At 37.8% G+C, this 25,062-nt stretch overlaps 1 protein-coding gene across 5 annotated transcripts in view; it reads right to left on the bottom strand.

Moving 5' to 3' along the window:
- The window catches only part of USP54 (ubiquitin specific peptidase 54), a 91,808-nt gene extending 71,587 nt beyond the window's left edge, over window positions 1-20,221 (bottom strand). For 4 of the 5 annotated variants that reach the window (XM_038140953.1, XM_038140963.1, XM_038140964.1 and 1 more), the window contains exon 1: window positions 19,835-20,221. The gene's annotated coding sequence lies outside the window, so the exon portion shown is untranslated. Of the gene's footprint in view, window positions 1-19,800 lie in introns of all 5 variants that reach the window. The other variant, XM_038140954.1, reaches the window with a different exon arrangement.
- Window positions 20,222-25,062: the final 4,841 nt, after the last annotated feature.

Below are 25,062 nucleotides of genomic sequence, written 5' to 3'. Positions count from 1 at the left end.
ACTATAATTTAAAAACTCTACTTATTGTCAAAAGCTAGGCCGCCAGTTCATTAGTGCTAGTTTCAATTCAGCACCTCATTTGCTAAAATTTTAGCAGCAAACATGTAGAGGGATTTAATTTTAAAGTATATTCAGAACAGACTTAACTATTGATAACAATAAATGTGGAATTTAAATACACTCAAATACACTTTTCCCTAAATAAAAGTAGTTTTAATCAGTTTAAAATGTCACATTAAAAAAATAATCCCTTGTTTGATTGTTATCCATCCTGTTTGGTGTCTTTTTGATCACTGAGCTCCCACCCTCAGAGAGATGTCTGTGCAACTTCAATTGGAGCCTGGAAGTCAGCTCTTCACAGCTGACAGATTGACTATTGTCTGTGACATGTTTGCAGTGCTATTGCTTATCCAGACTATTGTGTTGCCTTCCTGTTGCCTTCCCCTAGAACTATTAAATTAAACCAACATATTTACACATATTACCATGCAACACAGCTATCCCACTCACAGTGTTGAATAACCAAGACTTAATAAGTAAAATTACAGCTCAGCTCTGTCTTGCACACTGAAATCACAACAAAATCACTTCTGAACTTTATTTTATGCATGGAACATTGGATTTTTACCCACATTTCAGTAACTTAAATAAATTCAGCGTACTTTTAGTCCTCTAAATAAATTGACCTCACTTAGGAGCACTTAGCTACTAAGTTTCTAATGTAACACAAACTTCGTTTACTTCTGTTGCAACAAGATAATTCAAACTCCACTTTACAGCGAAAGGGGCTGCAGCTGTCTCTCGAAATTTAAAGTTTGGATTGTAATTCTGCTACAGAGTCTTCATAACACCACACTTTATGCTTATAACTAAAGCCTCTATTATGCTTTTTTACATTATCCTACAACGAGACAGACAAATACTCAGTACTATGACATCCAATAGCCTAATCTAGCATTCCACAATGAGCAGCATTCTTCCTCCACCAAATAAAGCAAAGCAAAAGCAATTTTTGTTGGTCCAAAGTTAATTATCTCCATTAAGTCAAGCACAGAAAGTACAACATGATGCAACATAAACTGTAGGTAAGACAGGTCTGTGCTTCCTCAGTAGATTTGCAAATGCAGCTAAACAAGGAACTCCAGTTCCAGAAACCTAAATTATTTAAGACATGTACATTCCAAGTCTAAGAAAAAATAAAGCCATGAGTTTTCTGATCTACCTATGGATTTCAAAAACAATAGGTAAGATACAGCATGAAATTATCCATTGATGAGCAGCCGTTTGCTGCCGTAAATTTCATTCCAACCATGCAAGGGAAAAGCACCTCTGGTATCCTAACCTCGGGCACTGGCATCAGCTCAGCTCCCAGCTCAGCAGCATCACAGCACTCCTAAACCCCAGGCCTTCTTAAGTACATCATTTGAATCACACCAAATGCCGGTTTGGCCTCCTACACCCAGTACTTAGAGCTGGTTGATGAGGCTGCAACATCCTGCAAGTTCCATACTACGGCATCTCTTTATTACACATTCCTCCTACGTAGCAGTCTTACCCTCCAGTTCCAGTGGCAGATGCTATTGGCATTCTCTCTGAGCCTTAGCATTTGGGGCATATTTTTCAAAGATTATTTTATCACTGAGTCTTCATGGACAAAAACTGTCTTACTTTGCATTCCACTACAGTAAGGGTCCTCCTATTTATTCCTAGTATCAATATCAGCTACTAGAGTCATACAGCTAACTCTACATTTTCTACTTTAAAGCAAGAGTTTCTGGCTCTGGTGGCTAAAAACAATACCATTAAAATATGGCCAGAGCTTGAAAAAGCACCAACCTGTGAGTTTTCCACACAGATTTGTCTGGAAATTTGAAAGCTGAATATCAATATTTAAATAAACAATGTCAACAGTAACTTTTCTTGCAGAAAATATGAACACAAACATCCATCTAGAAAAGCAAGGTATGTGATACAGTAAAAATAATAGAATTTACAGCACTTAGCCCAAATTCTCTATGTGATGGAGAAGCAAAATAGTAGCAGAGGAGAGAGAGAGAGAATTCAAACGATCCCCTCAAAACCAAAACAACTATTTTCAAGTCACCCTGATTCTTTCTGTAATATGCAAAAACCTCCACCTCTTAAAAGCTCCAGAGCATCTCCCTGCAGGATGCTGGACTCCTAATGCTTCCATACCAGACGTCTGTCCTGTGTGTAAAGACTGCCCAAGGGAGAAAGGAAGGGAAATAATAGGCAAAAACATTGAAAGGAGCTCTTAATAAGTTATTAGAGAAAAGGAATACTGAAATGCTGGTATTTCCTTCACATTTAGTTTAACAAAAAGCTCCATTAAAAACTGCTTGGAGCTGTGACAAATTCCATTCTCAGGCGCAAAATTCAGGTTTGGCTGGCTACACTGTACACAGGTTGCTGGCTTTGACTCACAAAATCTCTCTGAGCAAACAGAAACTAAAAATGCTAAGTAAGGTAATTTCCAACTGCGATGATTAAAGACACATATTCCAGGGTATAACAATGCAAATACAGACTCGAAGTATACCATCAACATATGTTACACCCCCAGGTAACTGAAGCTTGTGTTCATTTCTTAGTGGAGAAATAGACAATGGAAACTGGGAAAGATTTTATAAACAAAACTATTACCAATTACCAACAATTACTTGTTTTCATATGCTAATAATACATCCAGTACCCAGAGTGCTGGAGAAACAACTGAAGTCATAATGAAAATGAGAAAGAAAGAAAAGTTAACTACTGACTGGCTTGTTAAGGGCCCTTGGAAAAGGAAAAAAGTGCTGAAAATCTTATGTGGTACAACTCTTACTTGCATAGTGAGATATCAACAAAAAAGGATGAAGCTACTGAGTTAGAGGATGTTAGAACTCAAAAGGCTGGCAATATGGAGACTGATTGCATCACAATATTGTCAAATGGATATGGTCACAGGGTAAATTGTCTCCATGTACAAAGTGCTCACTTTATACTCAGTAACATTCCAGAAAGTCTATATGTACTGTTCATCAATCTTAAAATAATGTTCTTGTTCAAAAAACAGCTAAATAAAATTCTTGAGGAGAAAGAACAGTCAGCTATCTCAGCAACCGGTCCTTTGTTCGTAATGAGACCTAAGCTACGGTTTTTGCAACATTTAAGATCACTCATCTTTCCTTTTTTCTCGTGGATGGGCTTTATACCAAACAACTTCCTACCCTCCTGAAATTGCCTACCACATACACACGAATTGCCTTCTGGTTCTCTTTTTGGCACTTGCACACTCACTCCTCTCCCCAGTACAAATTATTTCAGTCTTTTCAATTAAGTCTCATTTTCTAGACCTCAAATTATTTGATTACTCTTCTCCCAAACTCTGCTCAGGTGAACTCTATTTCCTTAGGGCATTTGCCCTAGTGAGATGCAACACTTCAACAGAGGACTTACTCATGGATAAAGAAAAAACAAAAAAAAAGATTGTTCTGTATCTTTTTATCCTTCCTGGTATAACATTTGGCTTTTTACATCAGGGATTCTGGAGAATTATAATCTAATTACTTGTTCCCTACAGTCTAATTGTGTATTCATGATTTCTGTTAAGTTTAGAACTTCAATCTGTCACTATTTATCTCCTAAGATTTTTTAAAATTTCTCAAAATAATTTTGTGCTCATAAAATTGTATCCTATGTATATATATTCCCTCCAAGTTCTAGGGGCATTTTTAGTGAATCAATTTTGTAAGCACACTCTCTATTCTATCATCAAGGTCATTAACAAGAAGATTGAAATGAAGCAGAATGAGTACAGACCCAACAGACCGTGGCAGATCCACATTCAATACAACCATTTCATTCTGACAGACGATCATTAGTAACCACCTACTAGGCACAGTCATCCACCAAGTCTTGCTCCTACTCTACAAGAGTTTCTTTCAGGTCACATTTCTTCCCTTGTTTGCAGTATTATAGAAAGAAACACTGCCAAAGAACTCACTAACATGAAAAATACTAACAGTCACACTTTTCTTGTCGATTCGCTGGCCTTATTGTCATGTTACAGAAGAAAATTAGACTGGCAGGACTATTTACTCTTCCTAAGTTCATCATGCTTGCACCTGTTCCTGTTGTCTCTCTGAGGCTTATACTTTCTGCAAGAATTCGTTCAAAATGTGGAAGACAGGATACAGGAAATTATAGACCTTTCCTCTCTTTATCCACCCTCTTTACATTTTCAAGTGTTCCAGCATCTCAAATGGCAGCTAGCTGTACTGAGATAGCTTCCATCACTTTTTCTTTCCTTAACCAGTCAAAGGAGGCATGTCATCAGGATCCAAACTAATAAATAACCTACCCCAGTAGGTTTTGCATACTAAAAAGTAGGTGTTTTATTTCCTCCTTGTGCTAACTGCTGCTCATTTATACTCCTCTTCTGCTTATGCTTTAAGGGTATTTCCATAGTTCTTACTTCTTGTCCATCTTACAAAACTGTGCTGCCGATGAAACCCCCCCATTGCAGAGCCATGGCTCTGTGGCCGCTGGGAGGGCACTGGGTGAGCGCAGCTCAGCGGGCAGCGATGCCCCAGGGCTGCCCCAGGCTGTGCAGCCCCTCGGAAAGCTCAGGACACGGCCCTGCAGAAGGAAGGGAGACTTCCTACTGGGGTGGCCACCTCAAGTGCAACGCCCACACAGGAGAGCTGCACTAAGACAGGAACAGAACCAGAGCTCTGCAATCCACTTCACAATCACACCAGCAAGGGGAGAACAATTACCAGATCGTTTGCAGCATATTAGCGTCCTTTCTGTGTCCATTATGGAATCTGTCTCTACAGCCAGCCGGGCAGACCGAGCTGGGCTGGATGGGACACACTCACACAGTACTTTGTTCACAAAATCCATGCATATACACTGAAAAAGAGATTGCAGATTAAAAAAAAAAAAAAAAAAAAAAAAAACCAACAGGATTAAGCCTGACACAAATGATCCTGCAGTTGCGATGGCTCTCATAGTGTTGACAGCACAGCACACAAACCCAGCAACCCTTTTGTGCATTCCTACATTGTTGTACTATCACTTTTAAAACGTTAGTAACTTGCTGTCCTTGCCCAAAATTAAACCATAATAATACCCTTATTATAGTACACGTATATGAGGCAGTTTAAGATGTCAATATTTGATTACATTATTTTAAAACAGTAACAAAGAACAGGAAGAAAAAAAATTTAAAATACATGAGTTAGATAACTAACACCTATGTTTTCTTAAGCGTATTGTAGGTTATTCACCATGTACCCAAATTGTTTATTTCCTTTTCACAAGAATTATACAATGATTACATAAAACTGAAAAACTGCTCATTATCTTTCGTGTACACTAAGCATACTCATAGCCCTTCCCTTGATTGAAGTTTAATCTTCCCAAAAATATCAGAGACCAAAAGAAGTAAGATAGTGTAATACAATTGTAAATTAATAAAAATACTTAGAATGGAAAAGTATCTACAAAATAATTAGTTCCCCTAAGATAATCCAAAATTCATCTGACACATTATATAATTTTATGACAATACTTCATAAAACAGCAGAGCAAAATCTAACAAGTTTAACATTAGAAGACAAATAATAAGAATACTATTTGTGTAGGTGAATATAGCAAATGAATGCTTAGCTGGTGGGAAGTATCTGACTTTATTTAATTAAAAATGCAAAAACTAACAGTTTTGAAAGGGAAAAATACCCGACATGCCTGCTTTATCCCCCTCAGAAGGAAAAAGCTAAAACACTGATTTATCATGCCTTAACAAGATACTGACCACCAGCTGAACTGCATTAACCAACTAGCGCATTTCTAGTCCAATTACCCTGAGAAGTAAAACAACTTAGTATAAACCACTAGTGAATTAACTATATATATTCTCAGTGAAATCACAGACAATATAACAGAAGAAAATTTACATTGAAACTGGTCAGTCGCTAATTTATATCTTATCACGTTTCCCTGATGAGATAAAGTAATTTACAAGGACAAATATTCAGGCTTCAACTGGTGAGATTTTGGAGAGGGATTTTGTTTGTTTGCTTATTTGCTTTTTTACTATAGGCACACTAAAGGATTAACATTTGTAAGGTAGTAAAAATGCTACAAATTATATTAATCTTGAACACTAATATTAATCACTAACCACAACTAAATCACTAATGAGATAGCATTTTACTGGCTAATTTGAAGTGGGCTGGCATTCAGTATATTTTAGAACAGATATTAAATGCTAACTGTTTGATTTTTCTTTTACATGAAGTAGATGGATTACTAGTTCCCATAACAATCATTTCAACTCAGAGCTCAAGAAGTTAATGTGTTTAGGAAAATTTTCATAATAAGAGGCACATCACGTTGCAGACTTTGTACTGCTGCCTCATATATGTGACAGCTATTGACAGAAAAAAAATCACATTGATGCAGGCTCCCAATATTACCTCTAAACTTGGAAAGAAGTAAGAACTCTCTCCTATTTAGTTCAATGTCTGCTACATGATAGCATGTGAATACAACACATCTGCTCTGTTCACATTCACACTGGAATTCAATACAAACACATATGTAGCTTAATAATTTTTTAACATAATTTGAACAGTTAGTATAGTCTGTATTTACAATGCTTGTTTATGCTCAGTTTTAGCTGCAAGCTCAGTTGCATCTTGTCTATATGGTCAGGACCCATAACAAGAAATAATTACTGCTGATTACTGTCCAGAGAAAGCCTGTTCTGTGAAGGTGACCTTTGTAATTAAAACTCATTTTTGTCTCTTGTGTATAGATAAGTACACAAGTTACACTAGCAAAATCATTTGCTAACTCAAAAGAATTCATTCTAATGCTTCATTATGCTACTTCACATATCCTCCAAGAATTTCCACCCCAGTAGAATGTAACAGATTTTAGAACTATTTCTGTAAGAAGAAGACAGACAGTTCAAGATATGGTTCCTCTTCTCACTGAACTGGGAATATGACAGCACCAGAACAGCCAGAACACCCAAATTTTATTCTGAGCTCTACACTAACATCTTCTGACAAGCCAGACCTCTGTGCCCATCAATTCTGGCTACTTATGATACGATGCCAAAGTTAATTTTGTTGAAATATCTGCACTGAAAGACTCGAAACAAAATTCCAGTAAAAAAGAAAAGCTAAAAAACATGTCCAGAGCTGAGTTCACCAGGATTCATTTGAATTTTCAAACAGTAAAAAGAATTCTGCCTGCTTATGTAGCAAAGACAAGAAATAAATCTTCAACCCCTTGCTTGTCAGAGGAAGCCTTGTTTGTGGACATCCCTCACAAGCAGCAAAGGAGTGGTGCCATATAAAGCAGATGACCCTGACTACAACACATGCATTACCATGCCTGGGTAACAGCTACATACAATTTGACAGGGAAGGCTGGAATGGATGCTGATGTAACAAGTACTGAGTAGAAACTAAAGCAGTAGTGGCCCAGTTCTCATTCCTCTAAAATTTTAACTGTCATCATCTTTTCCACAGTACAAACCCACCAACAGTTACTACTTGAATGAATAAGCTAAACCTAAAGACATTATTGAAGCAAAATAAATTGTGCATACTCCTTTCTTAAGTATTTACCGGTCCACCAGCCTCCTCTCCTTTGTATTTGCTTCCCCTTTGATAGATGAACAGCTTTGCAACTTAAAAACTGCTTGCAAAACCTGCAATGAGCAAACTTTGTATTAAGGCTCACAAATGTCTGAAATCAAAACACCTGACTCAAGTTCTTCTGAATTTTCCTTCGTATTTTAATTCTCCTTACTGCAAGGATACAGAAGAGCTGAGTAAGCAAGTAATGTCACTGGACTCTACAAAAGAGGCAGAACTTACATAAGGTGCAATGCACTTCAATTTATTTCCCAATTACTTACTTAATAGATATTGTTGCTTTTTGTTATTACATCTTGCAAATTTACATCATTTTAAACATGCAATCTAATACTTTGCCTAGTAATTCTACTTGATTATCTACTAGGCAGAGTTATATTTCTAATAAAACATAACTAAACACGCAATGAAGTGACATATAAAATTTGTCATTCATAACACAAAGCTTTCAGTGTTGGTATCCTGGCTGTATCCTGAAATCCAAAGGTACCAGTAAACATATCTTCCTGTCATGCCATTCAATAGGAATAAAAAGCTCACAAGGCTGAAATTTAAACAACCTAAGAAAGCAGGACTGATTCCAGCTGTAAACACGTCCGCAATTCCAGTCATGGGTTGCTGCCTAAGACAGCAACAGCCACTGAAATCACAGAAATTCCCTCCTGATAGAAACTTCTGTCTGAAAAAAGAGGCTACTCTAGTTGTGGAAGCAGAATTGACATCATTAAAGAGGAGACAAATCCTATATATATATATATATATATATATAGGATGCTATATATTATCTTAGTGTAAATTCCAAGTAATTTTGGCAGCACCAGTATGCATTTAAAAAATCTTAATGCAACAGAGGAAAAATTTCCCTAACAACCCTTTAAAAAAATCTCCAAAGCAATTCTGCCCTGAAAATACACAAAGTATTTCCTCCTGCACAGGTTTCTTTACAAAAATGTCAAATGGATTTTTGGCAGCGGTAATTTTCAACTTTCAATTTTCAAAACCATGATTTCAAAGATCTCAATCTGCAAATGGGATAAGTTGTGACATGAAGTCCATGTCAGCTTAGAGGAAGGCACTGGATTTGGCATTGCATTTCCCAAATAACATGCAGATGATAGGCAAACACACACACATGCTTCACCCTCTGTCCCTAAATTCAGAAACCAAGACATTTAAGTGAATGCCTTTGAGGCCAAAGAACATTATTTTCCTGCTATAAAATCAGCTGGATAATTATACCCTGCAAGTAGTGCTAAACACTTGAAGGAACTACAAAGTAATTAGACTTTGCAGGTGTGCCATTTATTTTGTAAAGCCCAAACAGGAGAAAAAAAGTTGACACAAACATCTGTTTGACCATTAGCTTTTTTGGGAACTTCTGACTAATATAAGAAGTTACAAGTGTCCATGTTTCAAAAGCCAGAATTCCAGGGATTTGCTTTGTCTAGACTTATCTATGTAGTGTTACATTAATATTATTATGTTTCTCTGAGATCAATAATAAAATTCTTTGTGAAAGCTGATTGGAAAACCACAAAGAAAGACCTACATACCAACTACTGTTGCAAACACACTTTTTGTTCAAGGAGTACATTGTGCTACTTTTTCTATTTCTTCTGATGAGGTAAACTGCTTATGAGAGGAAGAGTTAAGGACAACATTATTAAGGACAGCACTAGTAACTAAGAGTCTTCATGCTGTCCTGAGTTAGGGCACCCAGGGATAATAACATAAAAATGATGGCCTTCATTAAAAGAGACTGAGGGTTTATCAAAATCAAGAATTTTTCCACAACCTCTTTAGAGCAGCCCAGAGTTGGCCTTCACTAGTTCTTAACGGATTCAAAATCATGATCACCGCTTCTCATTTATGTGGGAATATTATCAGTTGATGGAAAATTCCTTTGGTAAGCAGCCAAGGCAACTTCTCCCCACCCTGACAAAGAAAAAATAAACATATTTTCAAACCCACACAAACCAAACCGGTTGATATTAATAAATAGGGGGAGAATTGAAGATCCTTTGTTTCATTTAATAACATTTTCACTATATTCAATAGCTGTTGGGATTTTTATTTTTTTAAGAAAAAATAATGTTGGCAGAAAACTGCGTGACTGCACACCTAAATAATGGGAGTGGGCAGAGGACGAAAAATTCAAACACTAATTTATGTGCTAAAATTCTATTTATCGCTTATAGTCATCATGTGGGAGGACAGATATCGGATCATTATTGGGGTAAGTAAGGGACAAGACATTTTTTAACTGTTTTTCAGTTTGTACCACCTGTGTGCAGTTCAAAACAAGCAGCAGGATCTCACTTTGGCATTCACACCAGAAAGCACCGCCATCACCTCTTTCTATCGAAGTGATTTGGCAAAGCAGACCAGCAAAGCAGAAGATCCCTGCACAGCACCAGCAGCTCTGCTGGGGCAGGCAGGCCCTCAACCTGGAGATCTCCTTAAAAAAATGCACATGAAAATCAACTATTTGATCTTCATCCCACACCAAAAGGTAACACTAGAACCAAAAGTGGGTATTTAAAACAAAAGTGACTTAGTTTAAGTCTAGGACCAGTTTTATTAAAAAATATTACTATTAGATAGAGAAAAAAGACTTCTTCCTCCCCGTTGTAACCTAAATCAGGTATTAACCTCTTCATAAAATGCTATTAGTTATACTTATAGGCATAAATTATGAATGTTTCTACATTTTTTCCTATCTCATGACAACTCCAACTCTGAAGACAAAAGGATTTTTTATAGTCTCAAAAAAAATCTTCCAAAGAGATTATTTTTTAAATCTATATGCATCTTTTCTGTCTTATCAAAGAATCAAAAGTAACTGACAGTGCTATTCTTGAAAAACATTTATGCAGTTCAGCCTGCTCAACAGCTGACAGCAATTTAACTAAATTTCTTTTTGGCCTCCTTCTTTGTTTATATCAGTAACAAAAGAAAAAGAAAAAAAAAAAAGGAAACCAAACATGTTTAGTTGCAGCAACTATCTCAGCAACAGGCACATTATACAATGCCTTGGTGACTTCCTGCTTAGGAACCCTACTAAACTCTTCTAAAATTCCGTCTGTTTCATTAGAAGAAAAAATGTGCTGGCTCCCTTGCTCTAATTCTTCTTGCCTGCATAATATCCAAGTTATGCTATGTCCTACTCACAATTAGAACTTGTTCTGAGTATTATATAATGTGTGAGAATCATCTATTTCTTGTACAAAAATTAATGTTTGTTTAGTCAAGGTCCTGCATAATTTATTAAAATTTAGAACAAAGAATTTCATCGTTTGGTTAAGTCCTCTTAGGAAAATGGCTTAACCTAGACTAAATCTTCACAGAAATATTCTTTAAGGCAGGAGTTAATCTGTCCGCAGCCACAGCTGCTTATCAAGAGAGTTGGACAGCAATTTGCTGCACTCCCTTTCCCCCTGAGCTGGTGCCTCAAATTCTCCAGTCTCATGTCATGCCATTCTTACCAAAGGAATTTTCTGAACACTCCAAATGAACAGCTCATGCAATTAGGAAGAAAGAATGCTGAAAATGAGTGTGATCAACAAGTACATCAGAGCCACAGAATAACTGAGGCTAGAAAGGATCCCAGAGGAGGTTTATCACCTAACCTCACACCAAAAGCATGACTAAGAGGTCAGATCAGGTTCCTCTGGGCTTTATCCAGTTGGGACTTCAAATCCTATAGGGATGTAGACTGGATTGCCTCTCATTCAAATGCACAGCTGCCAATGGAGTGGGGAAAAATGTCTTCCTTAGCACCAGTCAGAACCTTTCCTGTTTTAATTTATGCCCATAAATTGATAATGTACTTCACATGCTTCCTGAGGAAAGCTCCAATGTCATATTTATGAGCGATTTTCACAAACCAAATGAGAACATTAGTTTGACTGGAGAAGTGAAGACATTTTTATGTCTTATTTAAAGCAGAGACATATTGGCAATCCCATATCAGTTCAATAGGCTGGCATTACACGGAAGGACTGAAAATTTAGTATGCAGAAAACAATAATATGCCACTGAGAATTCTCAGAATTCACCTCAAAAACAGTATTTCAATTGTTTTATTGAAGAAGCAATCAAAATTTGAGTGCTATTAATACTCAAGACCATTCCCAAGTACAGCCAAAGATGAATATCATAATTTATTCACAACTTTGGATAAGAATGGCATTTAGTATATATGTCATTACTCAAATTAACTCCTGATAAGCTGGGATAGGAAGGAAGAAAGCCAAGGAACAACCCAGAATATTGTTGCACATTTTTTACTGAAACCATTGACCTAAAGTGGGACAGTAGAGCTATCAGGGAAGAACTACACCTTAGACAACTATTTTCAGACCTACCAGAGACAGCTACATTTGAAGTAGAACAATATTAAAACAAGTTAGTATTTGATGTTTTCTGTTAAGAAAATCCAAATTTAAAAATCCAAATACTTCTAAACCGTTTAGGATTAATTAGAAGTCTAATTTTAGGCTTTGGATTCTTGTTCAAACAACTTTAAATATTTTTTATTTATTATGCATACATGAGCTAAAATATATCAAAGGTTAAAATTTATTGACAAATGGCATATCAATTCTAGCTCCTGTACAAGTAGTACATGCATTCCTTATCAGAAGAAAAAGAACAAAACAAATTTGTAATCAATACCCGAAGTACTTTATTTCAGAGCAGAATTAAGCAATTCAGTTGAGCATGACACGACAATAGTCATACATTTTCCATGTTTTCTCTCCCAAAACCTACCAAAATCTCAAGTGTTCCTTTGCAGAATAGTCCTGAAAAATAAGATTTTCCCAGTACTGCCACTTTTGTCTAGAAATGTTTCTGCAGCTATGCCATCAGAAAAAGCAAGTTCAGTTTGAAAACATCCCTCTTTATCCCTGAGCCTGAAAAATTCTCTGTTCTAGTGGAGACAACAAGACTCTACCATCTTCTGCCTGTGGTTGCTGCTGGTTCTTACCAGGCAAGAATGGAATACAGTGGAATTGCCCAGTTACCTTTTCAGGCTGCAGCTGCAATATCAGACAAACAGGCAGAGGAGAATCCATCACATGCAGAAAGTGAACAGAGGAAAACATAATGAGTAAGTGGTAAATACCTTCATTTATGTGATAATTATACAGCTGACTATCACTGCTACAATTATTAGCAACACTATGTGGACTGATTGAAGAAATACATTATTAAATTAATTAAACTACCTTTCTATCTCTCCCAAAAATGAAGAGCCCTTAAAGAAAACACATTTGCACAACAGAAGATATTTCTTAGAAGATGGCTATTTCCATAATAAAACTACAGTCTTAAACCCAGCTAGTTTTTGCTAACAGAAAAGAGAGATTCTCTCCTACTCCATTCTCTCCTGAATTTTAAGAGAAGTATCTAAAGCGAAGTTTTAAAAAGCTTCCCTGAAAAATCTGTGGAAGTTGTCTGTCTTCAAGAATTTAAACAAATAAGGAATATCACAAAAACACCACGTAAATGAAAACTGCAGCACTGCCAAACTCACACCACAGCGTTTTTTCCTAAATCTCTTTGAGAAAAATAAATAAATCTCTATTTAAAATCTATCAAGCATCCGTAATCAAAGAACCCTAAAGTTTTTGTTGGCAATGCCTTTTTCTAACATACTTCAAAAGTATTTACATAAACTCCCCAGATATCGTCTGTTACAAGTACTGCATGGATTGTTGTGGTAAGTGTCCATAACAGACATCAGACGGAGTGCTGCAGTTTACTATCCCAATGTTTATGAAGTTTTGCTGTCTATTCATTAGCACACTTCAGATGCAGCATAATGAAAAAGTTTTAATGAACAGGAAGAGTAAAAAAAAAATCAACCTCTTTTTTTCTCTTTCATTTTCCCTCCCCTTCCCCTACACCATGACCTATTTTCTTGAATAACATGCAGATCTACTGAGGACATTAACCTGTTTCCATGTCACAGTAACAGCCCATGTATCAACATGCTGAGATGCATTAGCTGTTGTTTATTGATCCATTTATAAGTTCGCTGTACTGGGAATACAAACTGGAGGATTATAAAGTCTTTTGCTATCCTCTGCTTTGTGACACACTTTACTGATTAACTATTTCCCAGACACATTAATTTCCATGTTTTGTGGAAATACTTACAGAAGATTCCTCCTCTTCAAAGTCTCCCACATCTGAATCACTCTTACATATTTTTAGTCCATTCATTATTTTCAAAATTCAAAATGTAATGAACCACATATCATTTTTTTTTAATTAACCCATATGAATTACATTTGTATCTACTACAAATACTGATTTACTTTTACCAAGTATGAGAAATAAACAAGCAGATAGGATAAAAAAATTAAAAAAGCTAATTTCCCCTTGATTCCCTGCAGGCTTCTCGTATGTGGACTGTTCCCACCATACACACGACATGCAGCATGTACCTCTGCATACATTTTGGTGAACCAAACTGCTCCATAAGAAAGCATTCTAGTCGAGACACTAATGTGTGACTATTGCTTACAACAGTCCATCCTACCTGCTTCTGCCTTTGAACCAGTAGTTACTTACTGCTTATTTGTTAAGCACATATGCAAACCTGCTCTTTTGTGCCAGTTTACGGCACTAAATTGTTTATACCATCGAGCAAGCTTGACTACATTCTAAAAGCAGGTATCTACAATAAACCTACATTCACTGCTTCAATTTAAATAGGATGGGAAAGCAGCTGAAGTTTAACTGCCTGAATTTTCAGAGTCGTAAAAGACAAAAGGGAAAAGCAATTCCAAAAGCCAGACTCCTAGCCTTCAAATTCAAGGACTGCATGCTTGATCAAATGCACACATCAAATCAATTATGGCAGAATGTAAAAAGCCAGAGTTTACTGCAAAATAATTAAAAGATCACCACGACTCATGTTCTGTCACACTTTTACGGGCAACCACAATTCAATGAAGACTTACCTACATTAAAAAAAAAAACAAAAACACAAAAACAAAACCAAAAAAACACCCAAAGAAAAATAAAACAAAACCAAAAAGGCATAGTTCCAGCTTTGGAGAGATATTTGAAAGAGGGAAACATTCATAAATTGTATCTATGAGTTTTAAAACCATAATTTCTACAATTCTCAAAAACCCCCAAGGATTCAGATATTTTGCTTTCAACAACAGAACCCTTGGAAGATGAGTTCAGTGCCATCAAAGGAGCAGGGGGAAAATTACAAAAGAGATACAGCTCACATCCTATCTACTAGAAATTGCTATGCAGAAAGGAAAATACTGCCCCAAGAGGGATGCTCTAGCTGATGCTCTGTAGAGGGAGAAAACAAATTGCACCAAGGATACATCACATAGCATAATCATATACCTTGTTTCACTAGTTACTTGGCAGTAATTTTTTTTTGTTGCCCACAGAAGCATATGACCAAAGCAGGTTTCCTACCAACACCTTTTGAATCAGTTGGCCAATTTTCAACATTTTGAAATAAAACCCCAAGAGATCCCAAAAATAACTTATGTTCCTCTAAACCAAATGAAAATTAATGGTTGGGTAGTGGGAAAAGATCCAATTTGCTCTCATAGTGAGGGGAAAGTAGGAAATTCACCTCTTTATATTTGATTTGGCAGCAGATCAATCCGTACAGAAACAGCAGTGTCTGTTGATATGAAGTCGAATGAGATTAAGGATTGGAGGAGAAGGGATAAGGAGATAAAAAGACAATACAAACACATACAAATGTTAATTTTATTATTTCTGTAGCTCACAGAAACTGTGACTTGTAGACAGTAACTTAATAGCCTTAGAAACTAAGAATCACTTGCCCAAGTATTTACATTTGTTGACCTCCTCCTGCTCATTAGACTGCCTAGGAACATCTTACCTCAGAATGAATGGGAAAATAGTTTACGAGCCCGTCTGGACATTTCAAATACTTTTTGAATCTATTTCATGAAATCCATGCAAATGGTTTTCCATTACGCTTTTTTACAGCATTAAAGATACTGAATGAAGAAAAAAGTAGAGGAGTAATAAAGATAATATACTCTGAAAAGGCTTTCATAGATAAATACCAACTTGGTTACAACATGCAGAAGTGTTGGTGGGATGACTCAGCTCCTAATGATATTTTATTTAAGTTCATTTTCTTAGCAGTAGTTTGATGTTGTTAGTAACTCGCAGTAGGCTACTTAGAGCTGTATATTCATTTTCCCATTAATGGCAGCAAAAGGTTCTTTGTTAATGGTTTTAGGATAATGCTGGGTTTTGCCATATGGTTGGATTTGTATGAGGGTTTCTCATGAAAAGCCAGAGAGTGTAAGAAATTGTTACTATATTTAACTGCAGTGTCCTCACACGCACAGCAGACAACTGGAATGGACACTGTTCTAATATTTACAAGTGTAAACGATGTTCAATATTTACTGCATGTTCTGTTTAAGAGGACTACAGGGACCTTAAACAAGAGAACATATGGATAGATCAGAGGATTCGTAATACCATACTGAGCTTTTCACCTCTAGGTCATTGGTTCAAATCTAAACTGGTCGGTAATGAAGGCAAGCTATTATCATCTGACAGCCCTGGCCTTTGCAAATTGATTTGTCAGGCTCAGTCCCACTCTCATCAAACTCAAAATTCAAAACGTCAATTTGCATTTCTGAAAACAACCCCAGCAACACAAGAAAAACAATGAACAAACAGAAGTAATCTCTTCCTCCTCAGATACCATCTCCAGACCAGAGTCTCTGGAGAGTGCCAGAGGAACAGTGCAAATTATAGCACTAGTATAGCACTAGCACAATGCATCATTCTGTGGATAAAGGTTACTTCTGACTCTCAGATACCCAATCATCATTTCCCCTGTACAAGTACAAAGCTTTCAGAGGTTTCATTAATAAAGAAAAGACAAGAAAGAAGAGACCAATATGCGGGTCTTAAAGCTGAAATTTCACAGTCTTGCTTAAAGATCTCTTCAGATACCTTGTTCAAAGGTGTGTTTCTTAAGATTGAAGTTTTTGAAGAAACAAAACAGTACTCTATAAAGAATACCAAATTTATTTTCCATGTTGTTATGATTTATTTGTAGTTAAAATGTTTAAACACCACTTGTAGCAGCAACATTGTATTCTATTACTTGAAGATACCTTTAATTCAGAAATGGATTTATTTACAAGTTATCATGAATAATACTGAATATCAATACTGAATATTTACAAGTTATCATGAATAATTATGAATAAGAGAAGCCATATTTTTACAGTATTTCTTCAAAATCATGGTAGACAGAAAATGTACAGACTATGCCATAACAGTACATAATTTCCCACATGCTTTCATAATTTGAACAAAAATGGTTTGAAGCCTCAAAACCACATCTAGCCCTTTCCTTTGCCTTTTCTAGTTTGGGAGCAATCACAAGAAGCACTCAGCAGATACCACAGTCCTCCATTTTACTAAGCAATCACTACTACAGGACTGAATAGACACACCAACTTTTAATGCAGTACCTTTAAGATCACCTTCACATCACAAACTTAGGGCACTAGACAACAAAATCTACTGAAAGTTTTACACTCTATGAACATGAAACATTACTCCTAATATTTGAGACTACAACAGAACACATACAACTCAGAAATCTTGGAAAGTATCAAAAAAGTAAGAGCCTCTTGCAGGTTCATTGGTTTTTACTAAGGTGCTGATAAAACTGAAGTTTTTCCTCCCTTTTCCAGTAACTCCAGATATAAAACACTTAGTGTAGCTTTAGGAAAGGCCCAACAGGTTAACTTCCCAGCTGAATGACTGTACATAGGCACACTCATACCCAACCTTCCCTGGTCTCAGAACAAGAAACCTCATGCATCAAGTGACATAACAGAAAAAGAGAAAAAACGAGCTGCACAGTAAACTTGTATGTCAAGAGACATGACAAGAGAGCAACTCCATTGTGTCATTTGTCTTAGAAAGTGTCCAGACTACACCAAGAGATGGTTCCTCCCAGCACACACAGAGCATAAGCCTAGGCAATGGGGCTGCCTACAGATGAAGGGAAGAAGGCAAAATCCTAAGGATTGGGATTGCCTCTTACTTGACTTGCAATCAACAGGAGGGCTAGAGGGATCCAAGCAAGCCTATCAAAACTTTTTGACAGTCAGTAATAACATTTCATGATGTTCCTCTCTGCCATCAAGCACTGCATATCTTTCCTAGGGAATGACCTTCAGTGACAGAATATAAGATGGCTTTGGAATTGTGCCTGCTGCCACTATTGACAGAAAATGAAGAAATTTAAAAGCAAAACAAGAAATATTTCAGAGAGCAAATTAAAACAAACTGTTTGAATAAATGTGTGTGGAACATGCCAGGAAACTGAAGGACGTGTAAGGTATTCAGAAGGCTGCATGATAAAAAATGAAAATACTAATAAGCTCTATGGGCATCAACAGGTATGTTAAATATAAGACAGTTTTGCTGGTTCTGAAGTTAGATAAGCAGATTAAAAAAAAAAAAAAAACAACAAAAAACCAAAAACAAACAATAGCTGTGACTTTTTATTATTCTTTCATCCTCTTACCTCAGTTTTTTTTATATCATCTGTTGCAATTTGCACAGTTAGACCAAAAGTGATTCTGGACAGCCACAACTGTTCTTTACATAGGTATGTTTATAGGTATGTTTTTTAAACTCAATGAGCTCTCAAGGTAACAAACTTTTTGAAGCTTCACAAACAGAGAAATAAACACTTTCTCTTCTGTGTACTGTCCATGAAAACTCGCCTAAGAAGGCTTAATCCCTAATAACATCTCCACGACTAGACAGAGAGGGATTTAAATTCCCATTATCCTTTTTAACGAACTTGTGACTAGAGTCTCAAAATAGACACTTAACCCAGAACTGAGAGAAGAACTGGCATATTTCTAACCTGCAATGCCTGAAAGAAATGAACTAAAACGTTTTACAGTTGCTTCCAAAACATCTAAATTCTCTGGGATAACCGTAAATTTATAAATGCCAATTTGTAAATGCACTGGACAAATCAGGCGACACCCTTACTCCTCACTGCACCCCAAGAACATTAGGGCAAAAGACTACATAGGTGACATTAGCAGGAGAGAAGGAAACAAACGAGCAAAAAAAATAAAGCTCCTATTTAATCCAGTCTGAATGACATGCAGCATGCTTGATTAGATACAGTTTTGATTAGGTGATGGAATAGAAATTACAGACTATCCTACCTAATTAAACTGCTATTATTTCTATCACTTCCTAAATGAGAACAGATTTCAACAGGCTGACAAATATTTTTCAGCCCGTAAGATATTTTTCTAATTATTTTTAAAAGCTGTCATATTCTCCAGTGCTGTGTTACCTCACCAGTTGAGTTCTCAGCACAGCAGTACTTTCCCTCACTCTTGAAGCAAACACAAGACTATCTGTGCTGCTGCTGTTTTACAAAACTGCTACTCAGTGTCAAGTACATTGCAGCACAAAATCTTTCCGTTGTAGATTTTTTCAAGTCTGAAAAGTAGCACAAGCTTAGAGAAGTTTTTTTTCAGTACACACGTCTTTCTTTCAAGCTGCATGAGAAATACACAGCTATTTTCCCTCCCTTTTCATATGCAGCTTTTTTCCACGATTAAAACCCTCAGAATTTGTTCTGAAATCTGAAAAGCTTTTTGATTTTTTTAAACATACGATCAGCTATTACAATACCCACAAGACGTTCACGTAGCTGAAAGACCAGAAAGCCATTGTGCTTGCAACTTTTTGGAAGCAGAGGGTGTACATTGTTATGGTTTCTATTTATGGCTGTAATCCTCATGAATGTCCACTCATAATTCTTCTACTCAAAGAAAGATTTTAAGAGAAATCTGGCTCTGGCAAAGCAAAGAGCTTCTGCTTTCTTTTAAAGGTGGGGGGGAGGGGAAAAGCACATGGTTTTAACTACCTTAGACCAACGCAGTCAATTAAATACTGAGGAGGTTCCTCTAACCAACAGCAGCTCCCATGCAAGTTTAACTTTTGACGGCAGCGGATCACGCCCGGGTTATTAGCCAAGATAATACAACATCCCTTATTATTTCAAAGACCCCCGCTAATAAAATACCTTTTCAGACTCTGGCATTCTCTTTTTCTCGTACCTGCTACTCCTTCTCTCTTCTGCGGGCGTGCAGGGCAAAGGGGCCTTTCACTCCCAGTCCCGCCGGAGCTCGGGCGGGGATTGGGGCCCGGCCGAGTCCCGCACGGACCCCGCTGCGGCCCGGCCGCGGCGGGCGGGGGCTGCGCCACAGCGCAGGGCGGGGGTCGCCAGCGGCGAGGCTCCGGGCGCACGGTCAAGCAGCCAGCAAACAGCTGGGTCTGGCCGCGGCTTCTCCTGAGGGGACAGGACGGGAGGAGAGGAATCCCCCGCAGCCCGGGAGCGCTTTCAGCCCCCACCTGGCCCCGCGTCCCGCCGGGCGCGCTCATCCCCCGCTGCCATAGCTACGGGCAGCCGCGCCGCCCGCCTCTCGCGAGAGCCGCCATCTTCCCGCGAGAGCCGCGGGCTGCGCCGGCAGCGGGCGCCTCCTCTGGCGAGAGCGCTGAGGGAGCGCGGGGCGGGGCGGCGGCGCTGCTGCTGCTGCTGCTGCTGCCTGGGCACGGCGCTGCTGCTGCTGCACAGCATGGCTCTGCCTGCCGGGAAACGCCTCAGGATTGCCGACAGCTGCAGAGCGTGGGCAGCGCTAGCTACCTAACACGGCCGGGGGAAACGGACGCGTTCATGTCCACTGAAAGTTTGCTTGTAGTTCTTGTGAGCTGTTAGCTGACCGGCTAGAGCCGAGACACGGGGTGTTCAACACCATGCGTACTTCAGGTGCGAATTAGACCATCTCGGGATGAGGGGAAATTGAGTACGATATTTTAGAAACTTGTAGTATGATTTTCTGAATACTAGACGATATGTAAAATTACTATAAATCTCATATTCCCTGAACTGTGTCAACTGTACATTGCAATCTGTGATTTTCTTGTCACCGGTGCAGACTGATGGTAATATTAACTCTGATGTAATAGTATTGGTGTAATCTTGGTGACTCTCAAGAAATGCTTTTTAAGCCCACTGAAATAAATAGGTGTTTCCCTATGAGTTCAGGACCATGCACATAGAGAGAATCTGAGGATAACTGTGGTGACCGCAATTTCCATGACCAGTGGGTACCTCAGTGGTACATAAACAACATAGTAATAAATAACAATAGTAATTACTCAGACAGAAACATGAAGACCTGAGGGTTAATACATTTTCTTTTCTGCTCTTTTATTTCCAGTGTTCCCAGTATCTGAGAGATACAGCTTTTGTAAGAATTCTTAAATAGGTGCCACCACCTCTGTAAGTGTACAGGAAGTTCTTTTTATTTCATTGTTGAGCCCAATTTATGTAACAGAAGTGAGTTGATTCATAGTGTTCTATATCTAAAAGATGTATGCCAGAATTTGCAGCTTCTGATAATTCAGGTATGCTGGTAGTGGTGTACCAGATGCACAGAGTGTGCCTGGGGGACTGGGACTGTTGTTTGTTCTGCCTACAGCAAACAAAGCATAAGAGTCTGAATATGCGTCTGCAATAGTGTTCATGCTGCTGTTAGTATGGATTTCTAACACCACTAAAAATAAGGTTGTGCATTTGGGAGAATATTTGTTTACTTGTGTCTTCCCATCCCATTTCAGTATCTTGCTTTGGGAATCTAACCAACCATAGTGGAAAAAAGAGCAAATGAGGAAGGCCTCAAGCCTTTCTTAGGGACCGAAGATAATTAAGGGGAGCAGTTACAGAGAGAGTAGATATAATGAAGCCCTGAATATGTGCTAGCTTTAGGCCCGTGAAAGTATGGCTGTTTTTGTAAGAGAATATGGAACTAATTGCATGTCTGAGCCAGGCACCGTGGGGTTTGACTGAAGCACTCCTCAGTGTAATTGAATTTGTGTAGCATCCGTGAGCAGGGGGGTCCGGTGCCACAAGGCCCATAGCTTGTCCTTAGGCAGGCCAGCAGAAAGATGCTCGTTTGCTTGTCCCTCCTTCCAGGGATCACTTTGTTGTCCCCGCAGTGAACGACGTACGATGCGATTGTTGCTTAAAGCAGGAACTTCTCCCAGTGAGAACACAAAGTCCACAGAGTCCTTATTTACCCTTTTGTGTAGAGGGGTATTAGGAGCAGGAGTGCAGCATTGCTTAGTGGCCAGCATTTTCACTGCTCTTCCTGTCCTCCTTGTATGCTTTTCTTCTCCCTAGCTGCAAATGCAGGAACCTGGAGTAAAACAAAGATATCTGAGCCTGGGAAGAGTTGAGACCTCTGTCCGCCTTCTGTAGTACAATTGCACTATCTCTGTCTGAATTTCTAGAAAATATTTGTTCCCAGTGAGCCCTGTTGCAAGAACCAGGAAGAATGGCTATTTTGATTTGGCACCTGAAGAACTTATAGCTGTAAATTAATCACATCTTGTGCATTTATTTGTTCACTCTGGATTTTTCAAAGGCAAATGTTTGTTATCATTCTGGCTTGAGCTATACCTAACTTCTTCTGCTCCCATTTTTTTAAAGGGTAGCCTGCAAATTTATTTGTATCAGTTCTCTCTGAAAGTATTTCACATGACATTTTGTTTAAATAAAAAACAGACTTTTAGAACTAAAACTGCACAAAACATTTTATGTTTCTTTTATTGTTAATCAAAAGATCAACATATACCCACAAAAAAGAAAACCCTGGAGGTTTTCTTAAAATAATTGGACAGTATGCTTCAAAAGTTTTGATGTAAATAATGTTTCTAAAAAGTATAATTGCAAATCAAAGTGAGAGTTTATATTTGAGAATTTGTTTATTATGCTGACTGAAGTTTAGGTTGCATTTTAAAAGCACTGCTTCAGGGTTGTTTATGTATGTCTCTTCCCTTTACTGCTTGTCTTAATTAAGACAAAATATATTTGAGCAAGTACTTGAACTCCTTAAAGCTTCATGTAAGTTGTACTGCAAGCAGAAGATGATCATCAGAGAGATAACACCTACTGTGTGCTAAATACTTAGAGGGCAAGAGCATAAAGGCACTGCTAATTAATTGCATTAACTGAAGAGACTTTTACTAGTAGATATATGATTATAAAGAATTTAAAAAATAATGTTTCAAATTCCACATACTCTCAATTCACAAAACTTTTAGAGTTCCACCAAATGTGTGCAATCTTGCTTCTGTGTCTGCCTGCAAGATCTTCTTGGTTATCTGAGGCCCTGGTCAGGCACATCTGCTAGACAGAATAGGCAACTTGTCGAAATTAGTTTATAACCTGCAATTTGGCCATAGATGAGATTGCATGTAAATGTCTCAATGTGCTCTGAGCCAGCAGGACGGCTTGAAAACTTGTAATACTGAATCGAGAGAGACTCTTACATGAGCTGCTAGCGGCAGCAGCGGCCCCTGTAAATTGTCAGAGCGGTGTGAACAGCATTGCTGTGCCAAGGGGGAGTCCTTTGGAAGCAGGAGGTTTTCCAGATGATCACATCTGTAGCAGCCTTCTGTGGAAGAGAACACATCCTTGCAGACAAGCTAGTCAGGGGGTAAAAACCTCAATGCAGTGAATGTTCAAGCCTTGTACCACAAAACCATACTTCCCATGGAAGGAGGTACTCTGCTCCATAACAGAAATACCATAGGCTGTCTGGTGCCTGTCATCTTGTAATAAGAAAAATTATTACGTTTTTTGTATTCAGAGTAAGATTAAAAAAAAAAAAAAAAAAAAAAAAAGATAAAGCACATATTCTCTTAACAGCCTGAAACTCTCCCAGATTTTATTTCAGAGAGAGTAAGTCTGATGCCAAAGCCATCTCTTCTAAATGATCTGTCAATGATCTGTCAAACTGTTCCCTTTGATTAGGGAATACATTGCAGTCAAACGGAAGGTTTTCTGTACAACACAGAAATCATGCCAACTGCGCTACTGCCTGCTGAGTACTTAGGCAATCAGCTATAACTTCAAGCAAAGTTTTAAAACACCTGAGACCATATTTCTGGATAATATGGTTGAGATTTTTTTTTTAATTTTTTTTTACATTAAAATGTGGCCACTATTTTTTAAATGTATTTTTAGCATCGCTTGGATTCTTTATCATAGAATTTGTCTTCATGAGAGAAACATTTCAAAACTTGGAAACTGTAAAATAGCATTGCTAGAAATGACAGTGTAAATAACTAAAAATGCGTGAGCATTTTGTTTTGAATGAAAGATCTGAATGTCACAAAATTCTATGCAATCCATTTTTCAAGAGTGAGCCCCTCTCTGTTAAATGGATTTTTAGCTGTTGTTCCATGGAATATAAGCTTAATATCCAGTATATCCTATATAAGGGAACTGTAGCCTTTTCAAGAGGATGAGCTCAATAATTTGTTCTTTTTTTATCTCTAACTATGATGATGCTGCTTAAAAGCAGATGACTGACTTTCCATTCTGTAGCTTCTACTGTGTGGGAGAAAATCCACTGTAATTAAATCTAATAAAATCCTCTAATTCCCAATATAAACAATTCTCTGACATAGACAGTTCCCTTGAGTCTACATCACAGCCCAAGGAAAACAAAGAACAGGACCTTTTTCTTACTTCCTTTTAAATGTTTGATCATTATGGACAAACTTCTGCCCTACTTAACAGTAGCTGAAAGCCTTACTCCAAGTAATTATTTTTGAGACAGAATTTGAATTACTGATTTTTCTCTCACTTGTAATGTTACTTTGCATGATGACTAAACTAGCATGTAATTTAGGCTGTGTAAACAACAAGACAATAGTTGTCTGAATTGTTCTACAACATGTAGTGTTGTAGTTCTCATTTTGTACTAGAAACAAAAGCACATAAATCCTGCTTGACAGGATTTGAGATTGAAAGTGCACTGGCAAAAGAAGAGCTATGTGCCTTATTAAGCAAATGTACCAAAACTGAGGAGACAGCTTACAAGTATGAATTACAGGAATATTATTAATACTTTTCAGTGATGCAATACGAATTCCAAGGACATTGCAACGTCTATCTCCATTTAGGGTTTGGGTTAATGGAGTGTGTTGACAAAACCCCTTGTCCAACAGTATATTGTGAAGCAGACAAGGCTTTGGGTACGTGCCCAGCCCTTTAGGTACCTGCAGGATTGTGCTGCTTTCCTCCTACCTTGGGAGCTTTGAGACTACACCACCAGAGAGCACTGTGCTATTTCTGCATGTCTTCCTTACCTGTCTCGGTGTGTTTTAAGGACCTATTTTATTCAGTCTTTTTTCCTGTGATACAGTAGAGCTCACATGGTTGTTGTGATTATACTGGAATTCCCAAACATTTTGCTGTCATTGTCCTGGGTGC

Source organism: Motacilla alba, chromosome 6 (genome assembly GCF_015832195.1).
Source record: "Motacilla alba alba isolate MOTALB_02 chromosome 6, Motacilla_alba_V1.0_pri, whole genome shotgun sequence".
Taxonomy (NCBI): domain Eukaryota; kingdom Metazoa; phylum Chordata; class Aves; order Passeriformes; family Motacillidae; genus Motacilla; species Motacilla alba.
The sequence above is the reverse complement of the archived record's forward strand: the minus strand, read 5'-3'. Positions and strand labels throughout refer to the sequence as shown.